General features: G+C 45.5%; 12 non-coding genes and 2 pseudogenes across 12 annotated transcripts; all 14 read right to left on the bottom strand.

The window, feature by feature from the left end:
* Positions 1–821: 821 nt before the first annotated feature.
* On the bottom strand, positions 822–1,012 carry LOC141149844 (U2 spliceosomal RNA). The gene has a single exon (XR_012246127.1). It is a non-coding gene; the product is annotated as a U2 spliceosomal RNA (small nuclear RNA).
* Positions 1,013–2,127: 1,115 nt separating this feature from the next.
* On the bottom strand, positions 2,128–2,318 carry LOC141149364 (U2 spliceosomal RNA). The gene has a single exon (XR_012245663.1). It is a non-coding gene; the product is annotated as a U2 spliceosomal RNA (small nuclear RNA).
* Positions 2,319–3,430: 1,112 nt separating this feature from the next.
* On the bottom strand, positions 3,431–3,621 carry LOC141149480 (U2 spliceosomal RNA). Its single transcript, XR_012245775.1, has one exon. It is a non-coding gene; the product is annotated as a U2 spliceosomal RNA (small nuclear RNA).
* Positions 3,622–4,736: 1,115 nt separating this feature from the next.
* On the bottom strand, positions 4,737–4,918 carry LOC141150287 (U2 spliceosomal RNA). Its single transcript, XR_012246544.1, has one exon. It is a non-coding gene; the product is annotated as a U2 spliceosomal RNA (small nuclear RNA).
* A 524-nt stretch (positions 4,919–5,442) lies between these two features.
* LOC141151125 (U2 spliceosomal RNA) lies at positions 5,443–5,558 on the bottom strand (annotated as a pseudogene).
* A 1,109-nt stretch (positions 5,559–6,667) lies between these two features.
* LOC141150723 (U2 spliceosomal RNA) lies at positions 6,668–6,856 on the bottom strand. Its single transcript, XR_012246849.1, has one exon. It is a non-coding gene; the product is annotated as a U2 spliceosomal RNA (small nuclear RNA).
* Positions 6,857–7,653: 797 nt separating this feature from the next.
* LOC141151171 (U2 spliceosomal RNA) lies at positions 7,654–7,745 on the bottom strand (annotated as a pseudogene).
* Positions 7,746–8,854: 1,109 nt separating this feature from the next.
* LOC141150601 (U2 spliceosomal RNA) lies at positions 8,855–9,046 on the bottom strand. The gene has a single exon (XR_012246756.1). It is a non-coding gene; the product is annotated as a U2 spliceosomal RNA (small nuclear RNA).
* A 6,192-nt stretch (positions 9,047–15,238) lies between these two features.
* On the bottom strand, positions 15,239–15,429 carry LOC141149363 (U2 spliceosomal RNA). Its single transcript, XR_012245662.1, has one exon. It is a non-coding gene; the product is annotated as a U2 spliceosomal RNA (small nuclear RNA).
* A 1,115-nt stretch (positions 15,430–16,544) lies between these two features.
* On the bottom strand, positions 16,545–16,735 carry LOC141149786 (U2 spliceosomal RNA). Its single transcript, XR_012246071.1, has one exon. It is a non-coding gene; the product is annotated as a U2 spliceosomal RNA (small nuclear RNA).
* Positions 16,736–17,850: 1,115 nt separating this feature from the next.
* Positions 17,851–18,041, bottom strand: LOC141149362 (U2 spliceosomal RNA). Its single transcript, XR_012245661.1, has one exon. It is a non-coding gene; the product is annotated as a U2 spliceosomal RNA (small nuclear RNA).
* A 1,115-nt stretch (positions 18,042–19,156) lies between these two features.
* LOC141149754 (U2 spliceosomal RNA) lies at positions 19,157–19,347 on the bottom strand. Its single transcript, XR_012246040.1, has one exon. It is a non-coding gene; the product is annotated as a U2 spliceosomal RNA (small nuclear RNA).
* Positions 19,348–20,462: 1,115 nt separating this feature from the next.
* On the bottom strand, positions 20,463–20,653 carry LOC141149361 (U2 spliceosomal RNA). The gene has a single exon (XR_012245660.1). It is a non-coding gene; the product is annotated as a U2 spliceosomal RNA (small nuclear RNA).
* Positions 20,654–21,768: 1,115 nt separating this feature from the next.
* Positions 21,769–21,961, bottom strand: LOC141150257 (U2 spliceosomal RNA). Its single transcript, XR_012246514.1, has one exon. It is a non-coding gene; the product is annotated as a U2 spliceosomal RNA (small nuclear RNA).
* Positions 21,962–23,592: the final 1,631 nt, after the last annotated feature.

The raw sequence follows: 23,592 nt of genomic DNA, 5'->3' as shown, positions 1-23,592 counted from the left end.
CTTAGCAGGAGGGCTCCTGATTACATACCTCTCCTGCTGCTGCTGCTGGCTGTCCAGCAGCAGACTGAAGGTGGCTGCTGCTGTGCACAGGTATATAAAGGCTCAGAGCCTATTATGACACGCGCAGCCAGCGTTCCATTGCCACATTCCATCTACTGCAGGCAGGATACCTGGCTGGCTGAATGTCGCTGAGAAGCTCACAGAGACCGCCATAAGCAACAGTTTAACAGAATGCCACAGACTAATCAACCAAACTTTTTGGGTTGGGTTCTCTTTTATAGTCTGCAGGCATTAAATGAAAGAAGTCAGTGTTCCAGCAGAGGGAGACAACATTTCAGAAAAGGCATTGTAGCAAACCAAAAAAGAAATTTTAAGCGCAGCAGAGTAACCAGCGCACATACCTGTTAGCTCAGGTGAGTTTAAAAGGCTGCTGTTGATAACAAGGGCATTTGCTAAATAGATGGTGTGTGTGCAACAATATACTGAAAGGTCAATTATATTGTGCAGCTTATCTCACCACCTGTAGTTATTTAGGTGAAAGCTCCAAAATGCTTGCCTAATATGTCTGTTTATCCAAAAGGAAGTAAAAAGGGAGAGCTAGAAAGATAGCATTGCATCACATTACATGGCAATGCAATGCACAGTTGCTGAAGTTGAACCAAAATGAGCTTGTAATCTGGCTTCTGCAACTTTGAACATGAAAAATCCAATGAGGAGAAGAAAAGCAAAGCCAAAGAGTCCATCCCAAAATCCGACAAACAAGCAAAATGAACAAAAAACATTGAATTCAATTCTTTCTGATTTTAGAAACTGCATTAAAGAAGGGGTGCACCGGTCCTGGAGATACTGCAATACCAGGTCAATGCGTGGAGTGGACAGAGCAAGCTCTTTTTCCATCTCCCTGTTCTAAAAATCCATTTAATATATGGTCCCCAGATAGGGGACGTATCAGATATTAAACTGATAAGAGCAGATACTACACTTGATCTTAGCCAAAAGGCCGAGAAGCGATAACCAGAATTGGTTTCAAACTACGGAGCCACCCAAGGATCCTGAAAAGTCCATTTGTGGAGATGAGCTCCTGGACTCCCGTTAAGAAGACATGTTGTCAACCTCTAGATCCCTTACATGCCTGCACTTTTCGGCTTGCTGCTGCTGCAATCCACGCGTTTTAGATCTGCATAACTCCACCTCTTTAAACACAGCACCTTCACCCCCTGCTGTTCCCACCCGCCTCAACACCGTTGGAAGGGAGGAGAACCAATTAAGGCGGGGGGTGGGGTGGAACGAGCAGCTGTCTACCCTTAGCAGGAGGGCTCCTGATTACATACCTCTCCTGCTGCTGCTGCTGCTGGCTGTCCAGCAGCAGACTGAAGGTGGCTGCTGCTGTGCACAGGTATATAAAGGCTCAGAGCCTATTATGACACGCGCAGCCAGCGTTCCATTGCCACATTCCATCTACTGCAGGCAGGATACCTGGCTGGCTGAATGTCGCTGAGAAGCTCACAGAGACCGCCATAAGCAACAGTTTAACAGAATGCCACAGACTAATCAACCAAACTTTTTGGGTTGGGTTCTCTTTTATAGTCTGCAGGCATTAAATGAAAGAAGTCAGTGTTCCAGCAGAGGGAGACAACGTTTCAGAAAAGGCATTGTAGCAAACCAAAAAAGAAATTTTAAGCGCAGCAGAGTAACCAGCGCACATACCTGTTAGCTCAGGTGAGTTTAAAAGGCTGCTGTTGATAACAAGGGCATTTGCTAAATAGATGGTGTGTGTGCAACAATATACTGAAAGGTCAATTATATTGTGCAGCTTATCTCACCACCTGTAGTTATTTAGGTGAAAGCTCCAAAATGCTTGCCTAATATGTCTGTTTATCCAAAAGGAAGTAAAAAGGGAGAGCTAGAAAGATAGCATTGCATCACATTACATGGCAATGCAATGCACAGTTGCTGAAGTTGAACCAAAATGAGCTTGTAATCTGGCTTCTGCAACTTTGAACATGAAAAATCCAATGAGGATAAGAAAAGCAAAGCCAAAGAGTCCATCCCAAAATCCGACAAACAAGCAAAATGAACAAAAAACATTGAATTCAATTCTTTCTGATTTTAGAAACTGCATTAAAGAAGGGGTGCACCGGTCCTGGAGATACTGCAATACCAGGTCAATGCGTGGAGTGGACAGAGCAAGCTCTTTTTCCATCTCCCTGTTCTAAAAATCCATTTAATATATGGTCCCCAGATAGGGGACGTATCAGATATTAAACTGATAAGAACAGATACTACACTTGATCTTAGCCAAAAGGCCGAGAAGCGATAACCAGAATTGGTTTCAAACTACGGAGCCACCCAAGGATCCTGAAAAGTCCATTTGTGGAGATGAGCTCCTGGACTCCCGTTAAGAAGACATGTTGTCAACCTCTAGATCCCTTACATGCCTGCACTTTTCGGCTTGCTGCTGCTGCAATCCACGCGTTTTAGATCTGCATAACTCCACCTCTTTAAACACAGCACCTTCACCCCCTGCTGTTCCCACCCGCCTCAACACCGTTGGAAGGGAGGAGAACCAATTAAGGCGGGGGGTGGGGTGGAACGAGCAGCTGTCTACCCTTAGCAGGAGGGCTCCTGATTACATACCTCTCCTGCTGCTGCTGCTGGCTGTCCAGCAGCAGACTGAAGGTGGCTGCTGCTGTGCACAGGTATATAAAGGCTCAGAGCCTATTATGACACGCGCAGCCAGCGTTCCATTGCCACATTCCATCTACTGCAGGCAGGATACCTGGCTGGCTGAATGTCGCTGAGAAGCTCACAGAGACCGCCATAAGCAACAGTTTAACAGAATGCCACAGACTAATCAACCAAACTTTTTGGGTTGGGTTCTCTTTTATAGTCTGCAGGCATTAAATGAAAGAAGTCAGTGTTCCAGCAGAGGGAGACAACGTTTCAGAAAAGGCATTGTAGCAAACCAAAAAAGAAATTTTAAGCGCAGCAGAGTAACCAGCGCACATACCTGTTAGCTCAGGTGAGTTTAAAAGGCTGCTGTTGATAACAAGGGCATTTGCTAAATAGATGGTGTGTGTGCAACAATATACTGAAAGGTCAATTATATTGTGCAGCTTATCTCACCACCTGTAGTTATTTAGGTGAAAGCTCCAAAATGCTTGCCTAATATGTCTGTTTATCCAAAAGGAAGTAAAAAGGGAGAGCTAGAAAGATAGCATTGCATCACATTACATGGCAATGCAATGCACAGTTGCTGAAGTTGAACCAAAATGAGCTTGTAATCTGGCTTCTGCAACTTTGAACATGAAAAATTCAATGAGGAGAAGAAAAGCAAAGCCAAAGAGTCCATCCCAAAATCCGACAAACAAGCAAAATGAACAAAAAACATTGAATTCAATTCTTTCTGATTTTAGAAACTGCATTAAAGAAGGGGTGCACCGGTCCTGGAGATACTGCAATACCAGGTCAATGCGTGGAGTGGACAGAGCAAGCTCTTTTTCCATCTCCCTGTTCTAAAAATCCATTTAATATATGGTCCCCAGATAGGGGACGTATCAGATATTAAACTGATAAGAACAGATACTACACTTGATCTTAGCCAAAAGGCCGAGAAGTGATAACCAGAATTGGTTTCAAACTACGGAGCCACCCAAGGATCCTGAAAAGTCCATTTGTGGAGATGAGCTCCTGGACTCCCGTTAAGAAGACATGTTGTCAACCTCTAGATCCCTTACATGCCTGCACTTTTCGGCTTGCTGCTGCTGCAATCCACGCGTTTTAGATCTGCATAACTCCACCTCTTTAAACACAGCACCTTCACCCCCTGCTGTTCCCACCCGCCTCAACACCGTTGGAAGGGAGGAGAACCAATTAAGGCGGGGGGTGGGGTGGAACGAGCAGCTGTCTACCCTTAGCAGGAGGGCTCCTGATTACATACCTCTCCTGCTGCTGCTGCTGCTGGCTGTCCAGCAGCAGACTGAAGGTGGCTGCTGCTGTGCACAGGTATATAAAGGCTCAGAGCCTATTATGACACGCGCAGCCAGCGTTCCATTGCCACATTCCATCTACTGCAGGCAGGATACCTGGCTGGCTGAATGTCGCTGAGAAGCTCACAGAGACCGCCATAAGCAACAGTTTAACAGAATGCCACAGAATAATCAACCAAACTTTTTGGGTTGGGTTCTCTTTTATAGTCTGCAGGCATTAAATGAAAGAAGTCAGTGTTCCAGCAGAGGGAGACAACGTTTCAGAAAAGGCATTGTAGCAAACCAAAAAAGAAATTTTAAGCGCAGCAGAGTAACCAGCGCACATACCTGTTAGCTCAGGTGAGTTTAAAAGGCTGCTGTTGATAACAAGGGCATTTGCTAAATAGATGGTGTGTGTGCAACAATATACTGAAAGGTCAATTATATTGTGCAGCTTATCTCACCACCTGTAGTTATTTAGGTGAAAGCTCCAAAATGCTTGCCTAATATGTCTGTTTATCCAAAAGGAAGTAAAAAGGGAGAGCTAGAAAGATAGCATTGCATCACATTACATGGCAATGCAATGCACAGTTGCTGAAGTTGAACCAAAATGAGCTTGTAATCTGGCTTCTGCAACTTTGAACATGAAAAATCCAATGAGGAGAAGAAAAGCAAAGCCAAAGAGTCCATCCCAAAATCCGACAAACAAGCAAAATGAACAAAAAACATTGAATTCAATTCTTTCTGATTTTAGAAACTGCATTAAAGAAGGGGTGCACCGGTCCTGGAGATACTGCAATACCAGGTCAATGCGTGGAGTGGACAGAGCAAGCTCATTTTCCATCTCCCTGTTCTAAAAATCCATTTAATGTATGGTCCCCAGATAGGGGACGTATCAGATATTAAACTGATAAGAACAGATTTTTTGATTGAAGCTGCATCCAAGGCACTGAAAAATGTGACCGAAGTCACACCAAAACAGCGCACGAGGCGAGGATTCATGTGGACCCTTCCCGGAGGAGAGGGTCCCCAATAAACCATCCCCATCCCTCCGAGCCAGAAGGCCACGGCGAGGGTCAGGGATCTCCGATGCTCTCCCTAGCCGAAGCCGGAGAAGAGCCGTTTTCGTGCTCCCAGCTTCCATCTAGGCTGCCACCCTAGTGGAGCTGGAGCCTGTGCTGGTTTCTCAGCCCAAAGCTGACCGGACCTCCGACCGGGTTTATAAAAATTCCCCTTCCTAGCCCGGAGGCCAGGAATAGGGGGGGTTGCTCAGAAAGTATGATTGGCAAAGGTGCGGCGTGCAACGAAGCCAAGTCTTTCTGGGGTTCCCAGTCCCAGTAAGCTTGGACTCCCACCAGGGCGCCTACTCCTGGGGCACATTGCTCCAAAGCCCTCACACTTACCCAGCCTAGTGACTTCGATCCTGGAGGGCCATGTTTTCCATCAGATAACTCTATGAGCCACCTGGCGTACTAACAAGTGCACCAAACCAGTGTGTAATATGCATCAATTTACTAGGGCAGCCCAAGGACAAAACTGCCTTTTCAAAAGATACTACACTTGATCTTAGCCAAAAGGCCGAGAAGCGATAACCAGAATTGGTTTCAAACTACGGAGCCACCCAAGGATCCTGAAAAGTCCATTTGTGGAGATGAGCTCCTGGACTCCCGTTAAGAAGACATGTTGTCAACCTCTAGATCCCTTACATGCCTGCACTTTTCGGCTTGCTGCTGCTGCAATCCACGCGTTTTAGATCTGCATAACTCCACCTCTTTAAACACAGCACCTTCACCCCCTGCTGTTCCCACCCGCCTCAACACCGTTGGAAGGGAGGAGAACCAATTAAGGCGGGGGGTGGGGTGGAACGAGCAGCTGTCTACCCTTAGCAGGAGGGCTCCTGATTACATACCTCTCCTGCTGCTGCTGGCTGTCCAGCAGCAGACTGAAGGTGGCTGCTGCTGTGCACAGGTATATAAAGGCTCAGAGCCTATTATGACACGCGCAGCCAGCGTTCCATTGCCACATTCCATCTACTGCAGGCAGGATACCTGGCTGGCTGAATGTCGCTGAGAAGCTCACAGAGACCGCCATAAGCAACAGTTTAACAGAATGCCACAGACTAATCAACCAAACTTTTTGGGTTGGGTTCTCTTTTATAGTCTGCAGGCATTAAATGAAAGAAGTCAGTGTTCCAGCAGAGGGAGACAACGTTTCAGAAAAGGCATTGTAGCAAACCAAAAAAGAAATTTTAAGCGCAGCAGAGTAACCAGCGCACATACCTGTTAGCTCAGGTGAGTTTAAAAGGCTGCTGTTGATAACAAGGGCATTTGCTAAATAGATGGTGTGTGTGCAACAATATACTGAAAGGTCAATTATATTGTGCAGCTTATCTCACCACCTGTAGTTATTTAGGTGAAAGCTCCAAAATGCTTGCCTAATATGTCTGTTTATCCAAAAGGAAGTAAAAAGGGAGAGCTAGAAAGATAGCATTGCATCACATTACATGGCAATGCAATGCACAGTTGCTGAAGTTGAACCAAAATGAGCTTGTAATCTGGCTTCTGCAACTTTGAACATGAAAAATCCAATGAGGAGAAGAAAAGCAAAGCCAAAGAGTCCATCCCAAAATCCGACAAACAAGCAAAATGAACAAAAAACATTGAATTCAATTCTTTCTGATTTTAGAAACTGCATTAAAGAAGGGGTGCACCGGTCCTGGAGATACTGCAATACCAGGTCAATGCGTGGAGTGGACAGAGCAAGCTCTTTTTCCATCTCCCTGTTCTAAAAATCCATTTAATATATGGTCCCCAGATAGGGGACGTATCAGATATTAAACTGATAAGAACAGATTTTTTTTTTTTTTTTTTTTTTTTTGAAAGCCCGAATTCGTGTACAAAACCCGAGTGCGCTTAAAAAAGTGACAAGTGCCACAAAAAAAGTGCACTAGGATGCTGGCCTTCTTGAAACCCTCTCCAAAAGGAGAAGGGTCCCCCAAACCATTCCCCGTCCCTCCGAGCCAGAAGGCCACAGCGAGGAACAGGGACAAATAGCCACCTCCAGCCAGAGCCAGAGGCGACCCAATCTTACCCCCAATACCTGCCCGAGTTCTCACCCGAGCAAGGCACTGGGAGTCAAAGACTGTGCTCCCCTCCCGGAAGAGGGGAGCCAACAACGCTCTCCTCCCGAAAGAGGAGAGCCAGGGGGGTTCAGGGGGGAGCGGAACCTGATGGCCACACATTCCCCCCCTAGACCTGCCAAGAGAGGAACCCGTAAGGGAACCGCATCCCGACAAAATCCTAGTAAGGACGTGGACACACGTGAAAAAGTGGACACACAGTGACAAAAAAAATTAAATAAATAGTGAAGGTTTCACAGTATAATACTGCCCGGACCTTCGACCGGGAATTGAAAAATTCCCCATCCTAAGGCCAGAAGGCCCGGAATAAGGGTGTGTGTGAAGAAAGAAATATTGAAGTGCTAGTGCAAATGTGCCATAAACTCAAGTGGGGTTCCCAATCCCAGTGAGTTAAGGCACCCCAGGGTCACCACTCCTGGGGCACTTCACACTTCGGGCTTTCGATCTTCCCCGGCCCAATGGCGTCGATCCTGGGGGGCCATGCTTTCCACCAGATGACTATATTAGCCAACTGGCGTACTAACAAGCGCCTAAGCCCCAGTGTGCATAATGTATCAATCTACTAGGGCGGCCAACATCTAAAACCGCCTTTTCGAAAGATACTACACTTGATCTTAGCCAAAAGGCCGAGAAGCGATAACCAGAATTGGTTTCAAACTACGGAGCCACCCAAGGATCCTGAAAAGTCCATTTGTGGAGATGAGCTCCTGGACTCCCGTTAAGAAGACATGTTGTCAACCTCTAGATCCCTTACATGCCTGCACTTTTCGGCTTGCTGCTGCTGCAATCCACGCATTTTAGATCTGCATAACTCCACCTCTTTAAACACAGCACCTTCACCCCCTGCTGTTCCCACCCGCCTCAACACCGTTGGAAGGGAGGAGAACCAATTAAGGCGGGGGGTGGGGTGGAACGAGCAGCTGTCTACCCTTAGCAGGAGGGCTCCTGATTACATACCTCTCCTGCTGCTGCTGGCTGTCCAGCAGCAGACTGAAGGTGGCTGCTGCTGTGCACAGGTATATAAAGGCTCAGAGCCTATTATGACACGCGCAGCCAGCGTTCCATTGCCACATTCCATCTACTGCAGGCAGGATACCTGGCTGGCTGAATGTCGCTGAGAAGCTCACAGAGACCGCCATAAGCAACAGTTTAACAGAATGCCACAGACTAATCAACCAAACTTTTTGGGTTGGGTTCTCTTTTATAGTCTGCAGGCATTAAATGAAAGAAGTCAGTGTTCCAGCAGAGGGAGACAACGTTTCAGAAAAGGCATTGTAGCAAACCAAAAAAGAAATTTTAAGCGCAGCAGAGTAACCAGCGCACATACCTGTTAGCTCAGGTGAGTTTAAAAGGCTGCTGTTGATAACAAGGGCATTTGCTAAATAGATGGTGTGTGTGCAACAATATACTGAAAGGTCAATTATATTGTGCAGCTTATCTCACCACCTGTAGTTATTTAGGTGAAAGCTCCAAAATGCTTGCCTAATATGTCTGTTTATCCAAAAGGAAGTAAAAAGGGAGAGCTAGAAAGATAGCATTGCATCACATTACATGGCAATGCAATGCACAGTTGCTGAAGTTGAACCAAAATGAGCTTGTAATCTGGCTTCTGCAACTTTGAACATGAAAAATCCAATGAGGAGAAGAAAAGCAAAGCCAAAGAGTCCATCCCAAAATCCGACAAACAAGCAAAATGAACAAAAAACATTGAATTCAATTCTTTCTGATTTTAGAAACTGCATTAAAGAAGGGGTGCACCGGTCCTGGAGATACTGCAATACCAGGTCAATGCGTGGAGTGGACAGAGCAAGCTCTTTTTCCATCTCCCTGTTCTAAAAATCCATTTAATATATGGTCCCCAGATAGGGGACGTATCAGATATTAAACTGATAAGAACAGATTTTTTTTTTTTTTTTTTTTTTTTTTAACCAAATCAGATAGGCCGGAGCATAAGCTCAATCAAATCGACTTACAAAAGCCTTTCATTGACACTTAGCCTTTCATCACACTTGGTATATAATCAAAAATAAAACCAAACCTTATCATCAGGTACATTATACACTACGAATTAAACTTTACCAAAAACCTCCACTTTTTAAACTTCCAGATCCCTTCAGCATCTATAATACTTCCACGTTCCTGATCCCAGAGGTATATAACATACATACGTGACAGAATCAATCTCAAACATTCATTAACTGACATTTTCTTCCTTTTAAAAACTAACAAATTCCTCGCATCCCACAAACTTTCAATTACACACACCACCAACAACCATAAAATCCTATCCTTATTTCTACTACATGCACCCATCCCAAACATAGCAAGTTTCCAATTAACATACTTTACACCCACCAATTCCTTGCAAAGTCCCCCTATACCCTTCCATACATCATATGCAAAATCACAATCCCATACCATATGTCTAACATGCTCTCTCAAACCACATCCATCCCTCGGGCATACCTCAGATTTAACTAAATCCCTCTTCTTTTGCACATCTCTAACAGGCAAAATGTCATGCAATATCATCCAAGCGATATCTCTCTGTCTGTTAGTCACACCATCTATACTTAATTTTCTCCACATCTCGGTTACTTCCTCCCCTCTCAACCCATTGATATTACATACCACCTCACGCTCACGCACCATCCTAATTACTTTCTTCTTTTGCCTAAAATCACTCATGTTAACGGACAACAAATCATACTTCCTTACAAATTTCTCAACACAACCATACCATACAGGACACTTAAAAGCAACAGGCACTCTAGCATCCCTTTTGACCCACTTTAAGCCATAAAGCATCCATCCAGCCGAATACTTCATCATATAAGCACACTTATTACTTTTCCCTAGAACCACCACCACCATTTTCACGTAACCAATCCCTAAAAAGAAATCAATATTTGGAAAATCCAAACCACCATTTACACATAACTTATAGACATATTCCCGTTTCAATTTCTCCATGCGACTTCCCCAAAGAAAATTAAAGATGAATTTCTCAGTTTTCCTAATTTTCTTAAAAGCAGCAGGATATACATTCGCAACAAACAACAAAATAGGCAAAATAACCGCCTTAATAATCAGAACTTTCCCAGTCAGAGTTAGTTCTCTCATTCGCCAAAAATTCAACTTGCGCACCACTCTCACCCCACAATCTTCCCAACTCTCATTTCCTTTCAAATCATCATTAAACTTAATCCCAAGCACCTTTATTGCACCATCCTCACACCTCACACCATCCATCCGTACATTCCTCTCACCAAAACATTTAAAGGAACTCTTAGTCCAATTGACCTTAAAAGCTGAGACACTACAAAACAAACTTAATATCAACCTTGCCCTACTCATCGCAGCCATATTCCCACTCACAATCACTACATCATCCATGTAACCTAGAATTCTCACATCCTTTCCATTACTCCCAGGAATCATCACACCTCTCATAACCTTATCCTTCCTAACCATACACATCAACACTTCAATCACACTAATAAACAAAAAAGGGGACATAGGGCACCCCTGACGCACTCCTGATTTAATTCTCACTTTCTCACTCAACCACCCATTCACCAAAAATTCACTTGAAACATTACAATACAAACTCCTAACACAGTTTACAAAATTCCTGGAATAACCCATCTTAGACAAAACCTTAAACATAAAGCTATGTGACACACGGTCAAAAGCTTTTTCAAAATCAACCGAAAACAACAAACATTTCTGCTTACGACTCATACAATCCCCAATCACATCACGCAACAACACCAAATTTTCAGTCATACTTCTCCCAGGCACTGCACACACTTGATCTTCATCCACCACACCGCCAATCACTTCCCGCATCCGGCTAGCCAACAATTTACTAAACACCTTATAGTCTGCATTCAAAAGGGTGATTGGCCTCCAATTCCCCAAATCCTTTTTATCACCTTTCTTATGAACCAAAACCACCACCCCATCTCTCATAGATTCACTCAACATATTCTCCGTGAACATATACTGGCACACCTCCAATAAGTCATTTCCCATCGTGTCCCATTCCTTAACATATAACTCCACGGGCAGTCCATCCTTCCCAGGTGTTTTATTCTTACTCGCAGACATCACCACTTTTTTAACTTCATCCAACACAATTACATCATCCAATATTTCACGTTCATCCTCACCCAAACAACCTTCTAAACACCCCAAAGCATCAGTCAACATCCTATCATCAACCCATTTTTCCCCATACAACTCCTTATAAAACAACACCACCTCCTGCATCACATCCTTCCCACTCACACACACCCCATCACCATTCACCACCTCATCCATATCTACTTTCTTCCCAAAAACTTTTTTGAAAAAAAACCTTGTGCATTTCTCATTTTTCTCCAAATGTTCAATCTTAGAACGGTAAATAATTTCTTTCCCTTTACCCTCAATATATTTCTTAATCTCTTCTTTCACTTGACACATCAAAACATCCACATCCACTCCAATCATCCTTAACTTCCTCAGCCACTCCAGTCTAGAGCTTAAATCATTAAATTTTGCTCTATTCATTGCTGCTTTCCTCCTGCCCCTTTTTCTAAAGAAAAAAACAATCTCACTCTTCATCCAGTCCCACCACTCAAGCACATTCCTGAAATCACTTTTTTTATCCCTCCACCTAACATACATTCGCCTAAAATCACGCATGATCCTATTATCTTCCAGCAAACGCACATTAAGTTTCCACACGCCACCACCATATACAAAGGAAATCTTACCTTCTAGACGTGCCCTCAAACACACATGGTCAGAGAAGGGAACATCTTCCTGCTGGAAATTCCTACAAATAACATTTTGTGAAGAAAAGAAGATACGGTCTATTCTAGACTCTATGCCTCCCCTGTCGGCCTTATAGGTCGCAGGAGGTGGATTACCTAAAAAAACTTCCGCAGCATCCTGTAAGGAAAAATCCGCCACAAGACTCTTGAGTCTTTTACCTGTAACATCCATCTTATCCCCCTCCGTCACACAATTGAAATCTCCAACAAAAATTATTGGCATTTTGCCAGATAAAAAAAAACATAATTTCTCAAAAATTTCCAGCCTCTCCCCTTTATCTATTGGTGCATACATATTTACCACCCTAACCCTCCACCCCCTACAATTTAACTTACATATTACACACCTCCCCGCCTCCACCACCATGTAACTTTCTATCTTAACACTATAACCCTTCACCAAAACACCTACCCCACAATTTTTATTACATACAGAACCAGACCACACACTTTGACCTAAAGGCCATGCATTTTCACTTAAGGGATCGGAGATCCCACACTCCTGGACACAGTATACGTCCGCATCCAAGTTGCTCAAGTAGTCCAAAATTGCCACTCTTCTCGACTCAGATTTAATCAGCCGAACATTTAGCGACAAGATGCTGAGAGCAACTTGGGCACCCATCTATTAATTTGATGTGGCAGGTCACGACAACATGCCCACCTGTACATCATCCTAACCCTTCTGGGGGTAGGACGCTGGACGTGCAGATATCGTAGTTTGTGCCTTCCCCCAAAAAAGACACATCTTGGGGATCGGATGCAGTAGGGTACACCCGGGCTGGACTCACACTGCAGTCACTTAAAGGGGAAAAGGATGGTTCAGTTTTCTTCTTTTTCTTCACTGAAGCGCCTCCATCTTCATCTGAACTATAATCCCGCCGCTGGGGGTCAAAGTCCCCCTGACCTCCCTCCTCCTCAAGGTCAGAAACGACATCGCTCCAGGCCACATGCGGTGTTCTGGTCAGATCAGACTCCTCTTCCCCCTGCAATGTAACCATCATGTCTGGAATTTCAGCCTCCAGATCCTCCACCGGGGCCACTTCCATGCCTATACGATCATCAGTTATCGTCTCAGACTCACTGACATCTGAAGCCACAGACGCGGCCCTCTGCACCGGTGGCTCAGGTGCCAGCTCCATATTTCCTCTTACATTCACATGAACCAGTTCTGGAAAAGCAACCCGAGCCTCCTCCTCATCCAGGAAAGCCAGAGTAGATATCGGAGCAGTCGGAGTTGGAGCAGTCGGAGTTGTAGCTGTGGGTGCAGGAGATTCATTTCTTCTCCTTCCCCTTCCCGCTGCCCCCGCATATGAACCAGGATGGAATATACAGTCTCTGAAGGCATGCCCCTTCTCTCCGCAGAGGTTACAGACTATTTCATTTTTGCAATTATTGGAAGAATGACCCACCTCATTGCACTTCCTGCAAATAATCTGTCTGATGTCGCATGCTTCCTGAGTATGGCCATACCTCCTACAATGACGACAAAACCTGGGCGCATTGGGGAAGAACAGGTAACCCCGCTCACTCCCAATGGAAAAATTTGATGGAGGATAATGTATACCCCCTGGTTCATCAGGACTTTCCCGGAACTTGACCATGAAACGATATTTACCGGTCCATAGTTCCTCCTCATTCATGACTTTTACTGCCACCTTGGTAATATAGCAGTGCCTATTTAGAAAGGCATAAATCAAAGCCAAGTCCACATGTGGGTTGTACATGAAAACAGTCAGAGGTACCTCTTTGGAGCAATACAAGATGACAAAAGTCAGCCCATCCAAATATTGATTGTCCAGATTCTTTTTCAAACAATCATAGAAATTGTTGCAAACAGCCATAGAAGTAAATACAAGATTATACTTGCTTTTGAATTGCTGGAGGCACAAGATTTCTTCCTTCTTCACTTCAAGGAGTCCAAACAAAATCTCCTTCACCACGAAGCTGAGGGTAAAGATTCCTTCTTTGCCTTCTTCCACATCAATCTGGATTCCAAACTTCACTCGAGCCTCACCGGGCCCAGCGTATCGAATGCGTCCCATTATCGCTAGTCGTGTCTACTGGCCAACTCCTTATAGCAGCAAGTGGCTTAAGCCATAAAATGGCGATGCCACAGGGCCAAGAGTTAACGCACAGACAGCCAAATGACTAGACCCATTACAGATCTGAGCCAAAAGGCCGAGAAGCGATAACCAGAATTGGTTTCAAACTACGGAGCCACCCAAGGATCCTGAAAAGTCCATTTGTGGAGATGAGCTCCTGGACTCCCGTTAAGAAGACATGTTGTCAACCTCTAGATCCCTTACATGCCTGCACTTTTCGGCTTGCTGCTGCTGCAATCCACGCGTTTTAGATCTGCATAACTCCACCTCTTTAAACACAGCACCTTCACCCCCTGCTGTTCCCACCCGCCTCAACACCGTTGGAAGGGAGGAGAACCAATTAAGGCGGGGGGTGGGGTGGAACGAGCAGCTGTCTACCCTTAGCAGGAGGGCTCCTGATTACATACCTCTCCTGCTGCTGCTGCTGCTGGCTGTCCAGCAGCAGACTGAAGGTGGCTGCTGCTGTGCACAGGTATATAAAGGCTCAGAGCCTATTATGACACGCGCAGCCAGCGTTCCATTGCCACATTCCATCTACTGCAGGCAGGATACCTGGCTGGCTGAATGTCGCTGAGAAGCTCACAGAGACCGCCATAAGCAACAGTTTAACAGAATGCCACAGACTAATCAACCAAACTTTTTGGGTTGGGTTCTCTTTTATAGTCTGCAGGCATTAAATGAAAGAAGTCAGTGTTCCAGCAGAGGGAGACAACGTTTCAGAAAAGGCATTGTAGCAAACCAAAAAAGAAATTTTAAGCGCAGCAGAGTAACCAGCGCACATACCTGTTAGCTCAGGTGAGTTTAAAAGGCTGCTGTTGATAACAGGGGCATTTGCTAAATAGATGGTGTGTGTGCAACAATATACTGAAAGGTCAATTATATTGTGCAGCTTATCTCACCACCTGTAGTTATTTAGGTGAAAGCTCCAAAATGCTTGCCTAATATGTCTGTTTATCCAAAAGGAAGTAAAAAGGGAGAGCTAGAAAGATAGCATTGCATCACATTACATGGCAATGCAATGCACAGTTGCTGAAGTTGAACCAAAATGAGCTTGTAATCTGGCTTCTGCAACTTTGAACATGAAAAATCCAATGAGGAGAAGAAAAGCAAAGCCAAAGAGTCCATCCCAAAATCCGACAAACAAGCAAAATGAACAAAAAACATTGAATTCAATTCTTTCTGATTTTAGAAACTGCATTAAAGAAGGGGTGCACCGGTCCTGGAGATACTGCAATACCAGGTCAATGCGTGGAGTGGACAGAGCAAGCTCTTTTTCCATCTCCCTGTTCTAAAAATCCATTTAATATATGGTCCCCAGATAGGGGACGTATCAGATATTAAACTGATAAGAACAGATACTACACTTGATCTTAGCCAAAAGGCCGAGAAGCGATAACCAGAATTGGTTTCAAACTACGGAGCCACCCAAGGATCCTGAAAAGTCCATTTGTGGAGATGAGCTCCTGGACTCCCGTTAAGAAGACATGTTGTCAACCTCTAGATCCCTTACATGCCTGCACTTTTCGGCTTGCTGCTGCTGCAATCCACGCGTTTTAGATCTGCATAACTCCACCTCTTTAAACACAGCACCTTCACCCCCTGCTGTTCCCACCCGCCTCAACACCGTTGGAAGGGAGGAGAACCAATTAAGGCGGGGGGTGGGGTGGAACGAGCAGCTGTCTACCCTTAGCAGGAGGGCTCCTGATTACATACCTCTCCTGCTGCTGCTGCTGCTGGCTGTCCAGCAGCAGACTGAAGGTGGCTGCTGCTGTGCACAGGTATATAAAGGCTCAGAGCCTATTATGACACGCGCAGCCATCGTTCCATTGCCACATTCCATCTACTGCAGGCAGGATACCTGGCTGGCTGAATGTCGCTGAGAAGCTCACAGAGACCGCCATAAGCAACAGTTTAACAGAATGCCACAGACTAATCAACCAAACTTTTTGGGTTGGGTTCTCTTTTATAGTCTGCAGGCATTAAATGAAAGAAGTCAGTGTTCCAGCAGAGGGAGACAACGTTTCAGAAAAGGCATTGTAGCAAACCAAAAAAGAAATTTTAAGCGCAGCAGAGTAACCAGCGCACATACCTGTTAGCTCAGGTGAGTTTAAAAGGCTGCTGTTGATAACAAGGGCATTTGCTAAATAGATGGTGTGTGTGCAACAATATACTGAAAGGTCAATTATATTGTGCAGCTTATCTCACCACCTGTAGTTATTTAGGTGAAAGCTCCAAAATGCTTGCCTAATATGTCTGTTTATCCAAAAGGAAGTAAAAAGGGAGAGCTAGAAAGATAGCATTGCATCACATTACATGGCAATGCAATGCACAGTTGCTGAAGTTGAACCAAAATGAGCTTGTAATCTGGCTTCTGCAACTTTGAACATGAAAAATCCAATGAGAAGAAGAAAAGCAAAGCCAAAGAGTCCATCCCAAAATCCGACAAACAAGCAAAATGAACAAAAAACATTGAATTCAATTCTTTCTGATTTTAGAAACTGCATTAAAGAAGGGGTGCACCGGTCCTGGAGATACTGCAATACCATGTCAATGCGTGGAGTGGACAGAGCAAGCTCTTTTTCCATCTCCCTGTTCTAAAAATCCATTTAATATATGGTCCCCAGATAGGGGACGTATCAGATATTAAACTGATAAGAACAGATACTACACTTGATCTTAGCCAAAAGGCCGAGAAGCGATAACCAGAATTGGTTTCAAACTACGGAGCCACCCAAGGATCCTGAAAAGTCCATTTGTGGAGATGAGCTCCTGGACTCCCGTTAAGAAGACATGTTGTCAACCTCTAGATCCCTTACATGCCTGCACTTTTCGGCTTGCTGCTGCTGCAATCCACGCGTTTTAGATCTGCATAACTCCACCTCTTTAAACACAGCACCTTCACCCCCTGCTGTTCCCACCCGCCTCAACACCGTTGGAAGGGAGGAGAACCAATTAAGGCGGGGGGTGGGGTGGAACGAGCAGCTGTCTACCCTTAGCAGGAGGGCTCCTGATTACATACCTCTCCTGCTGCTGCTGCTGCTGGCTGTCCAGCAGCAGACTGAAGGTGGCTGCTGCTGTGCACAGGTATATAAAGGCTCAGAGCCTATTATGACACGCGCAGCCAGCGTTCCATTGCCACATTCCATCTACTGCAGGCAGGATACCTGGCTGGCTGAATGTCGCTGAGAAGCTCACAGAGACCGCCATAAGCAACAGTTTAACAGAATGCCACAGACTAATCAACCAAACTTTTTGGGTTGGGTTCTCTTTTATAGTCTGCAGGCATTAAATGAAAGAAGTCAGTGTTCCAGCAGAGGGAGACAACGTTTCAGAAAAGGCATTGTAGCAAACCAAAAAAGAAATTTTAAGCGCAGCAGAGTAACCAGCGCACATACCTGTTAGCTCAGGTGAGTTTAAAAGGCTGCTGTTGATAACAAGGGCATTTGCTAAATAGATGGTGTGTGTGCAACAATATACTGAAAGGTCAATTATATTGTGCAGCTTATCTCACCACCTGTAGTTATTTAGGTGAAAGCTCCAAAATGCTTGCCTAATATGTCTGTTTATCCAAAAGGAAGTAAAAAGGGAGAGCTAGAAAGATAGCATTGCATCACATTACATGGCAATGCAATGCACAGTTGCTGAAGTTGAACCAAAATGAGCTTGTAATCTGGCTTCTGCAACTTTGAACATGAAAAATCCAATGAGGATAAGAAAAGCAAAGCCAAAGAGTCCATCCCAAAATCCGACAAACAAGCAAAATGAACAAAAAACATTGAATTCAATTCTTTCTGATTTTAGAAACTGCATTAAAGAAGGGGTGCACCGGTCCTGGAGATACTGCAATACCAGGTCAATGCGTGGAGTGGACAGAGCAAGCTCTTTTTCCATCTCCCTGTTCTAAAAATCCATTTAATATATGGTCCCCAGATAGGGGACGTATCAGATATTAAACTGATAAGAACAGATACTACACTTGATCTTAGCCAAAAGGCCGAGAAGCGATAACCAGAATTGGTTTCAAACTACGGAGCCACCCAAGGATCCTGAAAAGTCCATTTGTGGAGATGAGCTCCTGGACTCCCGTTAAGAAGACATGTTGTCAACCTCTAGATCCCTTACATGCCTGCACTTTTCGGCTTGCTGCTGCTGCAATCCACGCGTTTTAGATCTGCATAACTCCACCTCTTTAAACACAGCACCTTCACCCCCTGCTGTTCCCACCCGCCTCAACACCGTTGGAAGGGAGGAGAACCAATTAAGGCGGGGGGTGGGGTGGAACGAGCAGCTGTCTACCCTTAGCAGGAGGGCTCCTGATTACATACCTCTCCTGCTGCTGCTGCTGCTGGCTGTCCAGCAGCAGACTGAAGGTGGCTGCTGCTGTGCACAGGTATATAAAGGCTCAGAGCCTATTATGACACGCGCAGCCAGCGTTCCATTGCCACATTCCATCTACTGCAGGCAGGATACCTGGCTGGCTGAATGTCGCTGAGAAGCTCACAGAGACCGCCATAAGCAACAGTTTAACAGAATGCCACAGACTAATCAACCAAACTTTTTGGGTTGGGTTCTCTTTTATAGTCTGCAGGCATTAAATGAAAGAAGTCAGTGTTCCAGCAGAGGGAGACAACGTTTCAGAAAAGGCATTGTAGCAAACCAAAAAAGAAATTTTAAGCGCAGCAGAGTAACCAGCGCACATACCTGTTAGCTCAGGTGAGTTTAAAAGGCTGCTGTTGATAACAAGGGCATTTGCTAAATAGATGGTGTGTGTGCAACAATATACTGAAAGGTCAATTATATTGTGCAGCTTATCTCACCACCTGTAGTTATTTAGGTGAAAGCTCCAAAATGCTTGCCTAATATGTCTGTTTATCCAAAAGGAAGTAAAAAGGGAGAGCTAGAAAGATAGCATTGTATCACATTACATGGCAATGCAATGCACAGTTGCTGAAGTTGAACCAAAATGAGCTTGTAATCTGGCTTCTGCAACTTTGAACATGAAAAATCCAATGAGGAGAAGAAAAGCAAAGCCAAAGAGTCCATCCCAAAATCCGACAAACAAGCAAAATGAACAAAAAACATTGAATTCAATTCTTTCTGATTTTAGAAACTGCATTAAAGAAGGGGTGCACCGGTCCTGGAGATACTGCAATACCAGGTTAATGCGTGGAGTGGACAGAGCAAGCTCTTTTTCCATCTCCCTGTTCTAAAAATCCATTTAATATATGGTCCCCAGATAGGGGACGTATCAGATATTAAACTGATAAGAACAGATACTACACTTGATCTTAGCCAAAAGGCCGAGAAGCGATAACCAGAATTGGTTTCAAACTACGGAGCCACCCAAGGATCCTGAAAAGTCCATTTGTGGAGATGAGCTCCTGGACTCCCGTTAAGAAGACATGTTGTCAACCTCTAGATCCCTTACATGCCTGCACTTTTCGGCTTGCTGCTGCTGCAATCCACGCGTTTTAGATCTGCATAACTCCACCTCTTTAAACACAGCACCTTCACCCCCTGCTGTTCCCACCCGCCTCAACACCGTTGGAAGGGAGGAGAACCAATTAAGGCTGGGGGTGGGGTGGAACGAGCAGCTGTCTACCCTTAGCAGGAGGGCTCCTGATTACATACCTCTCCTGCTGCTGCTGCTGCTGGCTGTCCAGCAGCAGACTGAAGGTGGCTGCTGCTGTGCACAGGTATATAAAGGCTCAGAGCCTATTATGACACGCGCAGCCAGCGTTCCATTGCCACATTCCATCTACTGCAGGCAGGATACCTGGCTGGCTGAATGTCGCTGAGAAGCTCACAGAGACCGCCATAAGCAACAGTTTAACAGAATGCCACAGACTAATCAACCAAACTTTTTGGGTTGGGTTCTCTTTTATAGTCTGCAGGCATTAAATGAAAGAAGTCAGTGTTCCAGCAGAGGGAGACAACGTTTCAGAAAAGGCATTGTAGCAAACCAAAAAAGAAATTTTAAGCGCAGCAGAGTAACCAGCGCACATACCTGTTAGCTCAGGTGAGTTTAAAAGGCTGCTGTTGATAACAAGGGCATTTGCTAAATAGATGGTGTGTGTGCAACAATATACTGAAAGGTCAATTATATTGTGCAGCTTATCTCACCACCTGTAGTTATTTAGGTGAAAGCTCCAAAATGCTTGCCTAATATGTCTGTTTATCCAAAAGGAAGTAAAAAGGGAGAGCTAGAAAGATAGCATTGCATCACATTACATGGCAATGCAATGCACAGTTGCTGAAGTTGAACCAAAATGAGCTTGTAATCTGGCTTCTGCAACTTTGAACATGAAAAATCCAATGAGGAGAAGAAAAGCAAAGCCAAAGAGTCCATCCCAAAATCCGACAAACAAGCAAAATGAACAAAAAACATTGAATTTAATTCTTTCTGATTTTAGAAACTGCATTAAAGAAGGGGTGCACCGGTCCTGGAGATACTGCAATACCAGGTCAATGCGTGGAGTGGACAGAGCAAGCTCTTTTTCCATCTCCCTGTTCTAAAAATCCATTTAATATATGGTCCCCAGATAGGGGACGTATCAGATATTAAACTGATAAGAACAGATACTACACTTGATCTTAGCCAAAAGGCCGAGAAGCGATAACCAGAATTGGTTTCAAACTACGGAGCCACCCAAGGATCCTGAAAAGTCCATTTGTGGAGATGAGCTCCTGGACTCCCGTTAAGAAGACATGTTGTCAACCTCTAGATCCCTTACATGCCTGCACTTTTCGGCTTGCTGCTGCTGCAATCCACGCGTTTTAGATCTGCATAACTCCACCTCTTTAAACACAGCACCTTCACCCCCTGCTTTTCCCACCCGCCTCAACACCGTTGGAAGGGAGGAGAACCAATTAAGGCGGGGGGTGGGGTGGAACGAGCAGCTGTCTACCCTTAGCAGGAGGGCTCCTGATTACATACCTCTCCTGCTGCTGCTGCTGCTGGCTGTCCAGCAGCAGACTGAAGGTGGCTGCTGCTGTGCACAGGTATATAAAGGCTCAGAGCCTATTATGACACGCGCAGCCAGCGTTCCATTGCCACATTCCATCTACTGCAGGCAGGATACCTGGCTGGCTGAATGTCGCTGAGAAGCTCACAGAGACCGCCATAAGCAACAGTTTAACAGAATGCCACAGACTAATCAACCAAACTTTTTGGGTTGGGTTCTCTTTTATAGTCTGCAGGCATTAAATGAAAGAAGTCAGTGTTCCAGCAGAGGCAGACAACGTTTCAGAAAAGGCATTGTAGCAAACCAAAAAAGAAATTTTAAGCGCAGCAGAGTAACCAGCGCACATACCTGTTAGCTCAGGTGAGTTTAAAAGGCTGCTGTTGATAACAAGGGCATTTGCTAAATAGATGGTGTGTGTGCAACAATATACTGAAAGGTCAATTATATTGTGCAGCTTATCTCACCACCTGTAGTTATTTAGGTGAAAGCTCCAAAATGCTTGCCTAATATGTCTGTTTATCCAAAAGGAAGTAAAAAGGGAGAGCTAGAAAGATAGCATTGCATCACATTACATGGCAATGCAATGCACAGTTGCTGAAGTTGAACCAAAATGAGCTTGTAATCTGGCTTCTGCAACTTTGAACATGAAAAATCCAATGAGGAGAAGAAAAGCAAAGCCAAAGAGTCCATCCCAAAATCCGACAAACAAGCAAAATGAACAAAAAACATTGAATTCAATTCTTTCTGATTTTAGAAACTGCATTAAAGAAGGGGTGCACCGGTCCTGGAGATACTGCAATACCAGGTCAATGCGTGGAGTGGACAGAGCAAGCTCTTTTTCCATCTCCCTGTTCTAAAAATCCATTTAATATATGGTCCCCAGATAGGGGACGTATCAGATATTAAACTGATAAGAACAGATTTTTTGATTGAATATATCTTTTATTAGCACAAAAAATAAGTTAACAGACAGTGTACAGTGCCGCAGCCCAGTACACACAGAATTCTACATCATATTTACATAGCATGAGGATACGACGCACTAACTAGACACATCACACCCCTATGCTACACAAAACACTCAATCTGAAAGAAAAAGCATGTCAATCAATACAGTACGACGAACCGTGATAAGGGATGGGGATTGGGAAAAAGGGGATGGGGAGGGGAAAATCACAGGCCCGAAGCTTTATTGAAAGACAAGACACATAAGGGGAGAGGGGGAGGAGGGGTTTTGTCCTCATCCTCGTCCTCCGGACCGTCCACGATGGAATAGTCTCTGAGCAGGCTGTGGATCAGCCTGCGGCAGTCTTGGATGGACATCCTCTCCCTCCTCAAGATGAGCCGGTTCCTGGCGACCCAAACGGCATCCTTGAAGCAGTTCATAAGGCGCCAAGCCTCCTGGATGGCTCCGACGGTATGAACCCCAGGGAAGAGTCCGTAAAGCACAGAATGGTGCGATAGGCTCGCCCTGGGGACAGAGTTCCTCAGGTCGTCCTCAAGGGCAGTCAACAGGCGCTGTGCAAATCCGCAGTCCCAAAAAGTGTGCAAAGATGTTTCCTCCACGAAGGGGCACCTTGGGCAGTACCGGGTCTTGCACAGGTTCCGGGCATGCATGAATGACCGGACGGGCAGTCCGCCCTGAATCGCCATCCACGACAAGTCCTTGTGCCCGTTGGTCAGCCTGTCAGATGACACATTTGTCCACACAGTCTCCAGCGTGTCCTGGTGAAGTCCTGTGATGTTCTCCATGTCATCCTTGGCTCTGATGAGCTTGTGGATAGTTTTGGGCTTCCACAAGTCGGGCTTGAGTCCCTCCAGTTGATGTTCCCCCACAAATCGAACGACGTCTCCGTAGAACCATGGCGTCGTCCAGTTGTAGGGGAAGGAGCTGTCCCACTTGTCCCAGCCGAGTCGCCTCCAAAGAGGAAGCAGGAAGAATCGAGACATGGACCTGCCCGCGGAGCCATTCTTGACTTGCAAAGTCCGGCGGACACAATCACACACAAAAGAGGATCGCAGGAGGGTGGGGATATCTGGAACGCCCTTCCCACCCTTGCGAGGCTCCTTGTACATGACGGCCCGCCTGACTCTGTCCATCTTGGATCCCCAGACAAAGTGAAACACTGTCCTGGTAATGGCCCTGCACACAGTGACGTGTGGGGGCCAGACCTGCGCCGTGTACTGCAAGACGGGCAGGACCTCATTACGCAGGACGAGTGCCTTACCCTCACAAGTGAGGTGTCTGAGGCTCCAGAGTCCGATCCGTTGCTTCACCTTGGCCAAGCGTTCTTGCCAGGACTTGAGGGCCACTCCTTCCTTCCCGAACCAGACTCCCAGCACCTTGAGGAAATCCGGTTGAATGTTGAAGGGGAAGGGGGCGGAGGAGGCCGGCTGCCAATCCCCGAAGAGCATGGCTTCCGACTTCCTGCAGTTGACTTTGGCCCCTGAAGCCCGGCCGAACCTCTCACACGTCTGGACGAGGGTGTCGACTGAACCACGATCAGCGCAGAAGACGGTGACGTCGTCCATGTAGAGCGAGCACTTGACCTCGTGTCGTCCCGGACCCGGTGCGGTGATCCCTCTGATCTC

Source organism: Phyllobates terribilis, unplaced genomic scaffold (assembly GCF_046119375.1).
Source record: "Phyllobates terribilis strain yellow unplaced genomic scaffold, ASM4611937v1 Scaffold_5__5_contigs__length_657084704, whole genome shotgun sequence".
In the NCBI taxonomy this organism is placed as follows: Eukaryota; Metazoa; Chordata; class Amphibia; order Anura; family Dendrobatidae; genus Phyllobates; species Phyllobates terribilis.
Note: the sequence above shows the minus strand (reverse complement) of the source record. Positions and strands in the feature narration are given on the sequence as shown.